This window comes from Chiloscyllium plagiosum, chromosome 21 (genome assembly GCF_004010195.1).
Source record: "Chiloscyllium plagiosum isolate BGI_BamShark_2017 chromosome 21, ASM401019v2, whole genome shotgun sequence".
Taxonomy (NCBI): domain Eukaryota; kingdom Metazoa; phylum Chordata; class Chondrichthyes; order Orectolobiformes; family Hemiscylliidae; genus Chiloscyllium; species Chiloscyllium plagiosum.
The window spans coordinates 59,889,328-59,898,784 of NC_057730.1; positions in this window are offsets into that span (position 1 = coordinate 59,889,328).

The following is a 9,457-nucleotide window of genomic DNA, read 5'->3' on the forward strand; positions in this document are numbered from 1 at the left end:
TTATATATGATGAGAACAGTTATTGAAGACTGGGAACCTTCAAAGTACACAAATCCTGAGGTCTGGAGGAATTGTAACCAAGGAGACAAGGGAAGAAATTACAGGGACTCTGACCCAAATGTTTAATTCCTCTCCAGCCACAGGGGAAGTGTCATAGAACTGGAGGACAGCTGATGTGTTTTCACTTTTTGAGAATTGTGGTCGAGGTAGACCAGGAATAACAGACCAGTGAGTGTCTATCAATGTTAGAGAAATTATTGGAGAAAATTCCAAAATAAAGGATTTATCTCCAATTAAAGAAACAAGGTTTAATCATGGATAGTCAGCACGGCTTTGTCAGATGGAGGTCATGCCTAACAAATCTGGTGGAGTTTTTGAGGAGGTGACCATGTCTATGGATGTGGCTCGGACAATTGAAGTAGTTTACATGGGTTTCAGCAAAGTCTTTGACGAGGTCCCACATGGGTGATTGAGAATGAAGGTCAAAGCATATGGCAGCTGGAGTAACTTGGCAAGTTGGCTGGAAAATTGGCTCAGTCAGAGGAGGAGCAGATATTGACAGAAGGCTGTTTGTGTAATTAGAGGCTCATGTACAATGTGTATCACAGAGATAAGTGCTGAATCCCTTATTATTTGTCATATTCATAAATAATATAGACTGGTCAGATGGGCAGATCAGTGGCAGATGCAATTTAACTCTGACAAATGTGAGATGATGCACTTTAGTAGAAGTCACAACATAAGGCAATGAGTGGTGGGACACCAGGAAGCTCAGAGAAACAGAAGGACCTTGAGGTGCTTGTTAACAGATCCCCAAAGGCAGCAAAACAGGGTAATAGGATAGTTAAGGCATACAAGATACGTGTCTTTACCAGTCCAGGAACACATAAAGTCATAGAGATTCTCAGCATGGCCCAAATTGCTTGTGCCACCCAGTTTTCACAATTAAACTAGTCCCATTGCCTGGGTTTGGTCCATATCCCTCCATATCTACCCCATCCATGTACCTATTTAAATGTTTCTTAGGGCAGCACGGTGGCTCAGTGGTTAGCACTGCTGCCTCAGAGCGCCAGGGACCCGGTTTCAATTTCCGTCTCGGGCAACTGTCTGCGTGGAGTTTGCACATTCTCCCTGTGGGATTCCTCTGGGTGCTCTGGTTTCCTCCCAAAGTCCAAAGATGCGCAGGTTAGGTGAATTGGCCATGCTAAATTGTCCATAGTGTTAGGTGTAGGGGAATGGGTCTGGGCGTGCAACGTGTGGACTTGTTGGTCTGAAGGGCCTGTTTCCACACTGTAGGGAATCTAATCTAATCAAATTACAAAATTGTACTTGCTTCTGCCAATACCTCTGGCAGCCTGTTACAAGCACTCACCACCGTCTGTCTGAACAAAGTGTCCCTCTGAATCTTTTTGTGTCTCTCCACTCTCACCTTAACTTATGCCCTCTATTTTTGACTCTCCTGTACTGGCGAAAACCTGTTGGCTATCTATCTTATAGGTATCTCACAAGATTTAATAGACCTCAATAAAGTTGCCTCTCAGTCTCCTACTTTCCCGGGGAAAAAAGTCCCAATCTATTCAACCCCGTTTTATAGCTCAAAACTTCCTGTCCAGGTATCATCCTAGTAAGTGGAGGGCCAATATTGAGGTGTAGCTGAAAGGCAGGAGGTTTAGAGAGAATGTGACATCCGAAGTATGGCAGAGGCCTACAGTGCATTGTCCAAGAGGGTAACTGAGGAGGAAATCCTCAAAACCTTTAAAAAGTACTTGAATAAGTACTTGAAATGTCATAACATTCAAGACTGTGGACTAGGTGCTGGAGAGTGGGACTTGTGCAGCTTTTCATGTAATGTTTGGAGGGACAATCTTTATGGATCGATGGGTCACTTCTGTCCTGTATGGTGCTATCATTCTATAATTTTGAAGTTAAGGTTCTGATTTCTTTTTGGTTTTGTTTTGAGAAATTATTACCAAGTGTAAGTTCCAGTTATTGTTGTGGTCAGTATTAGTTTCAGCTTCGGAATTCAAGTGCTCAACTAGACAGACTTTCCCAAATGAGTTGTGGAACTGAATTAACAAGGAAAGTAGTGGTATAACAGTGTGCAGTAGAACAGCTGTCAAGGTACAACATGAGGTATTGAATGATTGAATATCCTCAGTAAAATAAAAGTTATCACAGAAAAGAATATCAAAAGATATTCAGATGTTGATGGGACTATTAGTGTGTGAAACACTGCAAGCATTCTTGTTTGATGACAAGTTGCAAGGAGCGGTTGTGACCAAATAAGATTAGATTCATCCAGTCTTTGGGGTATTCAAATGTAGACTTAAATTTCAATGACATTACATCATCAAAATAAACCTGTTGTCGTAATCTCTTTGTTCAAAATGATGTTAAAAAGGTGAATGTGTAATCATGTTTACCCAGGAGGGATACAACAAAATATAAAATGAATCACAAAATATAAAACGATGTCTCTGGATATGTCTCATCTCTAATTTTGAGACAATTCGGACAGAGTCCAGCAGCAGGAAGGGAGAGGTTGTTTCACAAACAACAAAATGTATTTTCCAAACATAAGGATCTCAAAAATAAACGACACCAGTTTTGTCATTGTTGGTGTACCCAGTAAGTCTTGGAACAACTTAAGTTACATAAGTCTATATTTCCGATCTGCATTTACTGATGATTTAATTTCCATTTAGCAAGGCAAATCCCAATGCCAGATGAAAGTGCTCTCACTTAGAGTTTAAAGTGAATGGTTTGTCGATTCGGAAGTTTCTCAGTAACGTGTAGCAGTGTCTGTTTCTCTGTCCTGTGCAGAATGGGTTGACACTGAGGCCTCAATGAAGAAGTTTGGCTGAGCACCGGCCAAAGGGTTTAGCAAGACCATTCTCTCCCCATGGTCACTTAAAGCCTGCTCTCAGTCAGCTGGATTAGATTAGGTTCCCTGTGACATGGTGGCTCAGTGGTTAGCATTGCTGCCTCACAGCACCAGTGACCTGGGTTCAATTCCTGCATCTGGTGATTGTCTGCATGGAGTTTGCATGTTCTCCCTGTGTCTGTGTGGGTTTCCTCCCACAATCTAAACATGTGTAGGTTAGGTGAATTGACCATGTTAAATTGTGTACAGTGTTAGGTCCATTAATTAGTGTCAGTGTGGACCTTTTGGGCCAAATGTTTCCACCCTGTAGAAAATCTAATCATGATAAGGGTGGATCAGCCCAGATGGCTTTGACCATCTTGAGTTTTTGTCAGTCAGTGGATGCCTGTCGTTATGATATTTGTGAGGACAGATCACTGGGAGGATTATTGAACACAAGGTTCCAACTACAATGTATATTGTTGAAATTATGTGAATGCCATGTGAAGTGTGCCATTTGTAAAATGATGCACAGTGCTGTGGTGCAGAGCCCAATAGGATAAGCGCTGAGGTCTGGAGTTTTAGGTGCCTCAGAGGATCAAATTGTCCAACAGGATGTTTTCTATCTTTCCTTTTCTTGCTTTATCCTTTGATGTTCACCAAATGATAATGTGAAGGTCCTCGAATTTTCGTTCATTTTGGATTATTATTTAGACTTTAGCTGTCAGTTTAAACATGTAATTGCTATCATTATTATTCATATTATTGTTATAACATTATTATTAAGACTATTTTGTCAGGACTGATGTTTTAGAGACTAAAACCCCTGGATATATTTTTAGACGGATTCACCTTGAGGCTGGAGTGTTACACCATGTACTGCAGTACTCCATCAACTTTGTGAAACCTCTGTCATTGTACCTGGCTCAGAACGGTGGATATTGGGTGGTACAACATACTTTTTTGTAGATGAAAGACATTTTGGTTTGGGGTTGACTGATGTGCAATTTTGGATATTTGATATAGTTATGCTGCTCCGAGGCTCCAATCAGGATCAAGAAAATCCGGCCATATGGAGTGAAAGTCAGCCTGCTACTGTGACACCCAACTGACCTGATGTTCAGTATTGAGGGACTTGCTGCGTGAGATACTGTATCAGGATCACCAATTGAATCATAGTCCATCAACAGCACACTGCTGAATGGATATTAAAATAAACTATTGGAGATGATTCATAGGGATAGGGTTTACATGCATTTGGAAATTCAGGGCCTAATTAGGGACAGTCAGCATGGCATTTTGCAAGGCTTGTCATGTCTTACTAATTTGATTGAATCTTTTGAGGAAGTGACAAAGGTAATTTATGAGGGTAGAGCAGTGGATGTTGTCTGCATGGATTTCAGTAAAGGCGACCGATATGGTCCCTCGTGGTGGGCTCATCCTGAAGATTACACTACATGGGACCCATGGTGAGGTGGCAGCTTCGATTCCCATAAAAGGCAGAGGGCAGTGAGGAAAGGTGTTTTTCTGGCTGGAGGTTCGTGACGCGTGTGTTCCTCAAGGTCCCATAATGGGACCTCTGCCCTTTGTTTATTTGCAGATGATAGAACGATCAGTGAAGTTGTGGATAAGGTTGTCAAAGATACAGTGGAGATCAATTGCCGATATGGGTGGAAAGGTGTCAGATGGAGTTAAATCTGGGTAAGTAGGAGGCGCTGCACTTTAGGAGATTGAAAGTTAGGGAAAAGATATACAGTTAATAGCAGAACCCTGAACAGCATTGATGTACAGTGATCTTGGTGTTCAAGTCGATAGCTCCCTGTAAATGACCATGCAAGTAAATAGAGTAGCAAAGATGATGTATGGTCAGCTTGCCTTTATTGGCTGATAAATTGAGTACAAGAGTCAAGATGTCATGTTTCAGCTTTATAAAGACTGTTCCTGTGCTGTACAGCTCGATGTTCTGTGTTCTCATGTGAATCATCTGTCGACCCTGATTTACATGATGCTCTTTGTCTCATGGTGTGGGACATCATTGCACCGATTGTCACATGGGATGTCTGTCCAAACAATAATTGTGGTTTACACTGTCGAGACAGATTTGCATAGACATATCAGTTCCTACAGTTATAAGGTGAGATGTTACATCAATGCTATTCAAGATCTTGCTGATCAATTTGAGCCAATCTGCCCTTAGAAATGTTGTCATATTTTCCTCCCATTCTGAATGATTAGAAAGCTGAGGTGAGTGGGAATAACTGCTCATCTGTATTCATTTTGTGGGAAGTCACTCATGTCTTAACCCTGGCCATTCAGGGAACTGACTCCACACAGGGCAGTTCAGTGCATTCAGCCCCTTCTGGTTGAATAAATGTTTCCATGTTGATTGAACCTCTGTATCAATATGAGGTGGTTTATTGGAGATCACACGTAGGTGCTGAGTAATCTTAGACTATTTTGTGGCTATCGAGGAATCGAATTTAAATTGGGAGTGGATGAGAAATAGTATAGAAGGGTCTTGCTGATGCCAGCTAGCACTTGGAAGTTTATGAACGTTTGCAGTAACAGTAACACCGAGCTGAGTGTTCCCACAGTACATTGTAAATGTCAAGGCTACTTCATTAACACTGCTCCCTGGGGCATGTCTGTAACAGTGTGTTTTACATCAGGGGAGTAATACAGTGGGTCAACCTCTTTCATGCAATAATGACACCGTTCTTCAATTCCATAATGATTCACTTGAAGGAAAATAGAGTGTTCGATATATTGTGTCACCATAGTCTTACCAGACCATAGGGCTCCCATTAGAAAGAAGAGGCTGCTTGTGATTTAATTGAGGGCCACCAGACCTCAGAGAGGTTGAGAAGAAGAGTCCTTCATGGTAACCTCAAGCCAGTGATGAGAATTGAGCCGATGCTGTTAGCATCATACTGCGCTGCAAACCAACAATCCAGCCAACTGAGCTCAACCCATTTCCATGGAATGTTGGATGACAAGATATTAAACAAATTTCGTTTGACAGCCAAGGGAACGATGCCAGATTCAGAGAACATGTGTTGCTGCCATAATGTCAGAGGTTAGTACAATACAGAAGACTGAATGTTCTGGGGTACAAGCATTCTGTGATGGGCTATCTTCAAGTATTTATTTCTTCTCTTCGGGTTCAGTCTTTACCTCTCCAGAGGAGCCACCTCTCAGATGTGGGGTACTCTCTGAACGCTGATCCATTGGTGTGCATGACAAATACATTTAACCCTCGACTTACTGGCCACTGAACTGGGCAGTACAAATTCCTAATGTGTGATATCATGTACCCATTTAACATTTCCAAACTAACCCTGTGGTGTAATTCGTCAACTGAGAACAACCAAAAAAAGGTTTATTGCCCACAGGCGCTCTTCATTGCCACTGATTTACTGGATTGATGTGTGATATTGAGTCAAGTCTCCAGAAATCACTCTGAATGAAGGCATTAATGATCATGTAACTGAACTGTATTGGGATCACTAACATCAGGCTGGACCCTCTGATTGCAATGGTGTCTTGTTGTTGGGATAATCCATCACTGCAGAGCTGAATTGTAGAGCTGATTTCCAGAAATGTGGTGACAGTGATTACCTTTGACATCAAGACCACACTCAGTCAAGTGTGGCATCAGGAGCCTAGGTAAAACTAGAATGATGGGAGTATCAGGAAGCAAACTCCGATGGATGGAGTCAAAACTGGCACAGAGTGCTTCTTAGAGGTCAGTCTTCTCATCTCCTGGTCATTTCTGCAGTAGTTCCTCAGAGTAGTGCTCTAGGCCCAACCATCTTCGGCTGCTTCATCAATGACGTGCGCTCCGTCAGAAAGTCAGAAGTGGGGATGTTTGCCGATAATTGTACAATGTTCAGCACCATTCACAACTCATCTGATACTGAAGAAATCAATGCTGAAGGGAGCAAGATCTCAACAATATCATGGAATTGTAGAATCGCTACTCTGCAGACAGAGGCCATTCAGCCCATTGGGTCAGCACCTCCGAAGACCATCCCACACCACCACCCTACTGGCGTAATTCTGCATTTACCATGGATAAGCTACCGAACCTGCACAACTTTGGACTGTGAGTTGAAACCATTGAAACCAAAACCACACATACAGGTAAACTCCATGCAGACGGTCCTCCAAGGCTAGAACCTAAACTTGGGCGTCTGGTGCCGTGAGGCAGCATTGATTACCACTGTGCTGCCAGATATGCTGGGTACCTGGGCTTGGGCTGGAAAATGGTAGATAAGATTCACACCATACAAATGCAAGTCAATGACTATCTGTGATAAGAGATTACCTTCCCTCCACACCTTGACAATCAATGGTGTTAACATCAGTGAATCCCCCATGATCAATATTGACCAGAAATTCAACTGGCCTCACCCCGTCAATGCAGTGGCTGGGACAGCAGGTCAGAGGCTCAGAATACTGTAGCAAACAAATCACCTCCTGACTCCCCAAAACCTGTCCACCACCTGCAATGCACAAGTTAAGGGCGTGATGGAATACTCACCAATTGCTTGGATGAGTGAAACTTCAACAAAACTGATGGATCTTGACACCATCCTAAACAAAGCAGAGCATTTGATTAGCACCACATCCACAAACAGCCACTACCTTCACCACTGACAGCAGTGTGTTCAGTCTACAGGATACATGCCGAAATTCACTAAAAGTCCTTAAAAAGCACTGTCCAAAACTATGATTAGTACCATCTAGAAGAACAAGGACAGTGGATACTTGGGAACACCACCACCTGACAGTTCCTCTCCAAGCCACTCTCCATCTTGACTTGGAAATATATCACTATGCCTTCAGTGGCAGACTGGGTCAAAATCCTGGAATCCATTCCCTTATGGCATTGTAGGGCAACCTACAGCACATGGACTGCAGCAGTTCAAGAACGCAGCTCACATCACCTCTCAAGGGCAACTGAGGTTGACTAATAAATGCTGGCCAGCCAACGATTCTGTGTGTCAGTAAACAAAAAGAATTGGTCATGAGGAATTTGTGACCCAGTGTTCTCGCTTTCCTGTGGGTATCTGTAACAGCAGCATTGTAGTCGATGTGGACCATGAATAGGAAAATGCCCTCAGAGCTGATATCTTTCACTGTAGAACTGTTTTGCATGTGGGTCAATAGCCTGAAGGGAACATCTAATTCCAGTGGCATTATGATACAGTTAGATTAGATTAGATTATTTACAGTGTGGAAACAGGCTCTTCGGCCCAACAAGTCCATACCAACCCGCCGAAGCGCAACCCACCCAGACCCATTCCCCTACATTTACCCCTTCACCTAACACTACGGGCAATTTAGCACGGCCAATTCACCTGACCTGCACATCTTTGGATTGTGGGAGGAAACTGGAGCACCTGGAGGAAACCCACGCAGACACGGGGAGAATGTGCAAACTCCACACAGTCAGTCGCCTGAGGCGGGAATTGAACCCGGGTGTCTGGTCCTGTGAGGCAGCAGTGCGAACCACTGTGCCACCGTGCCGCCCGTTAGCATCTTTCAATTAGAATTTCACTGAGTGTGGGTTCCTAGCTGATAGGGAAAAACTTACCCCAGTGTGCAGGTGTCACTGGGAGCATCTCTCAAAGTAAAATTATACTGAGTGTGGGTAACTAACTGGAGGGGAACAACTTAGCCAGTGGCCTTGCATAAGTAGGAGTATCTCTGACAATGTCTGACATGCCTTTCCCATTACGAAGTATTCGAATGCTGAATAACAAAACAAACTCTAGTTGTCATCACCCTAATTCATGGAAATTACATCTCCATATCTTGCATCACTAAATCTTTTTAAAGTTTCGTACCCCAACTTTAGCTGTACTCGTCTTTCAAGAAACAGAGGCATACTTCCATTTGGATGTGGTGCTGTAGGGAGTATCCATCGCATTCCTGACTTGCGCCTTCTAGCTGGTGGACAGATTTTGAGGAGTCAAAAGTCAAGATGTAGTGCATTTGGATTTCAAAGGTTTTTTTTTAAGTGCTGCATGGAAGGTTAATGCTCAAGACAGGAGCTCACAGTGTTGAGTGTAATGTATTAGCATGGATTGAGACTGGATTAACACACAGAAGATGGAGAGTTGGGATTAATAGACATTTTGTTGGAAAGATGTAATTTGTGAAGTGCCATCAGAACTTGTCCCAGCATCTCAATTCCTTGCTTTCTATGTTAATGACTTGAAGAAGAAAATAGAGTATAATGTATTCAAATTTACTGATGATATATAAATAGCTGTGGTGGGGGATACATTCTGGTAAGAACACAAGGAATCTGCAAGGGGATGTAGATACATGGAGTGAATGGGCAAAAAACTTGGAAGCTGGAGCTTTAATGCTGCAAAGTGTAAGACAATAGACAATAGACAATAGACAATAGACAATAGACACTAGGTGCAGGAGTAGGCCATTCAGCCCTTGGAGCCTGCACCGCCATTCAATATAATCATGGCTGATCATTCCTAATCAGTATCCTATTCCTGCCTTATCTCCATAACCCTTGATTCCACTATCTTTGAGAGCTCTATCCAACTCTTCCTTAAATGAATCCAG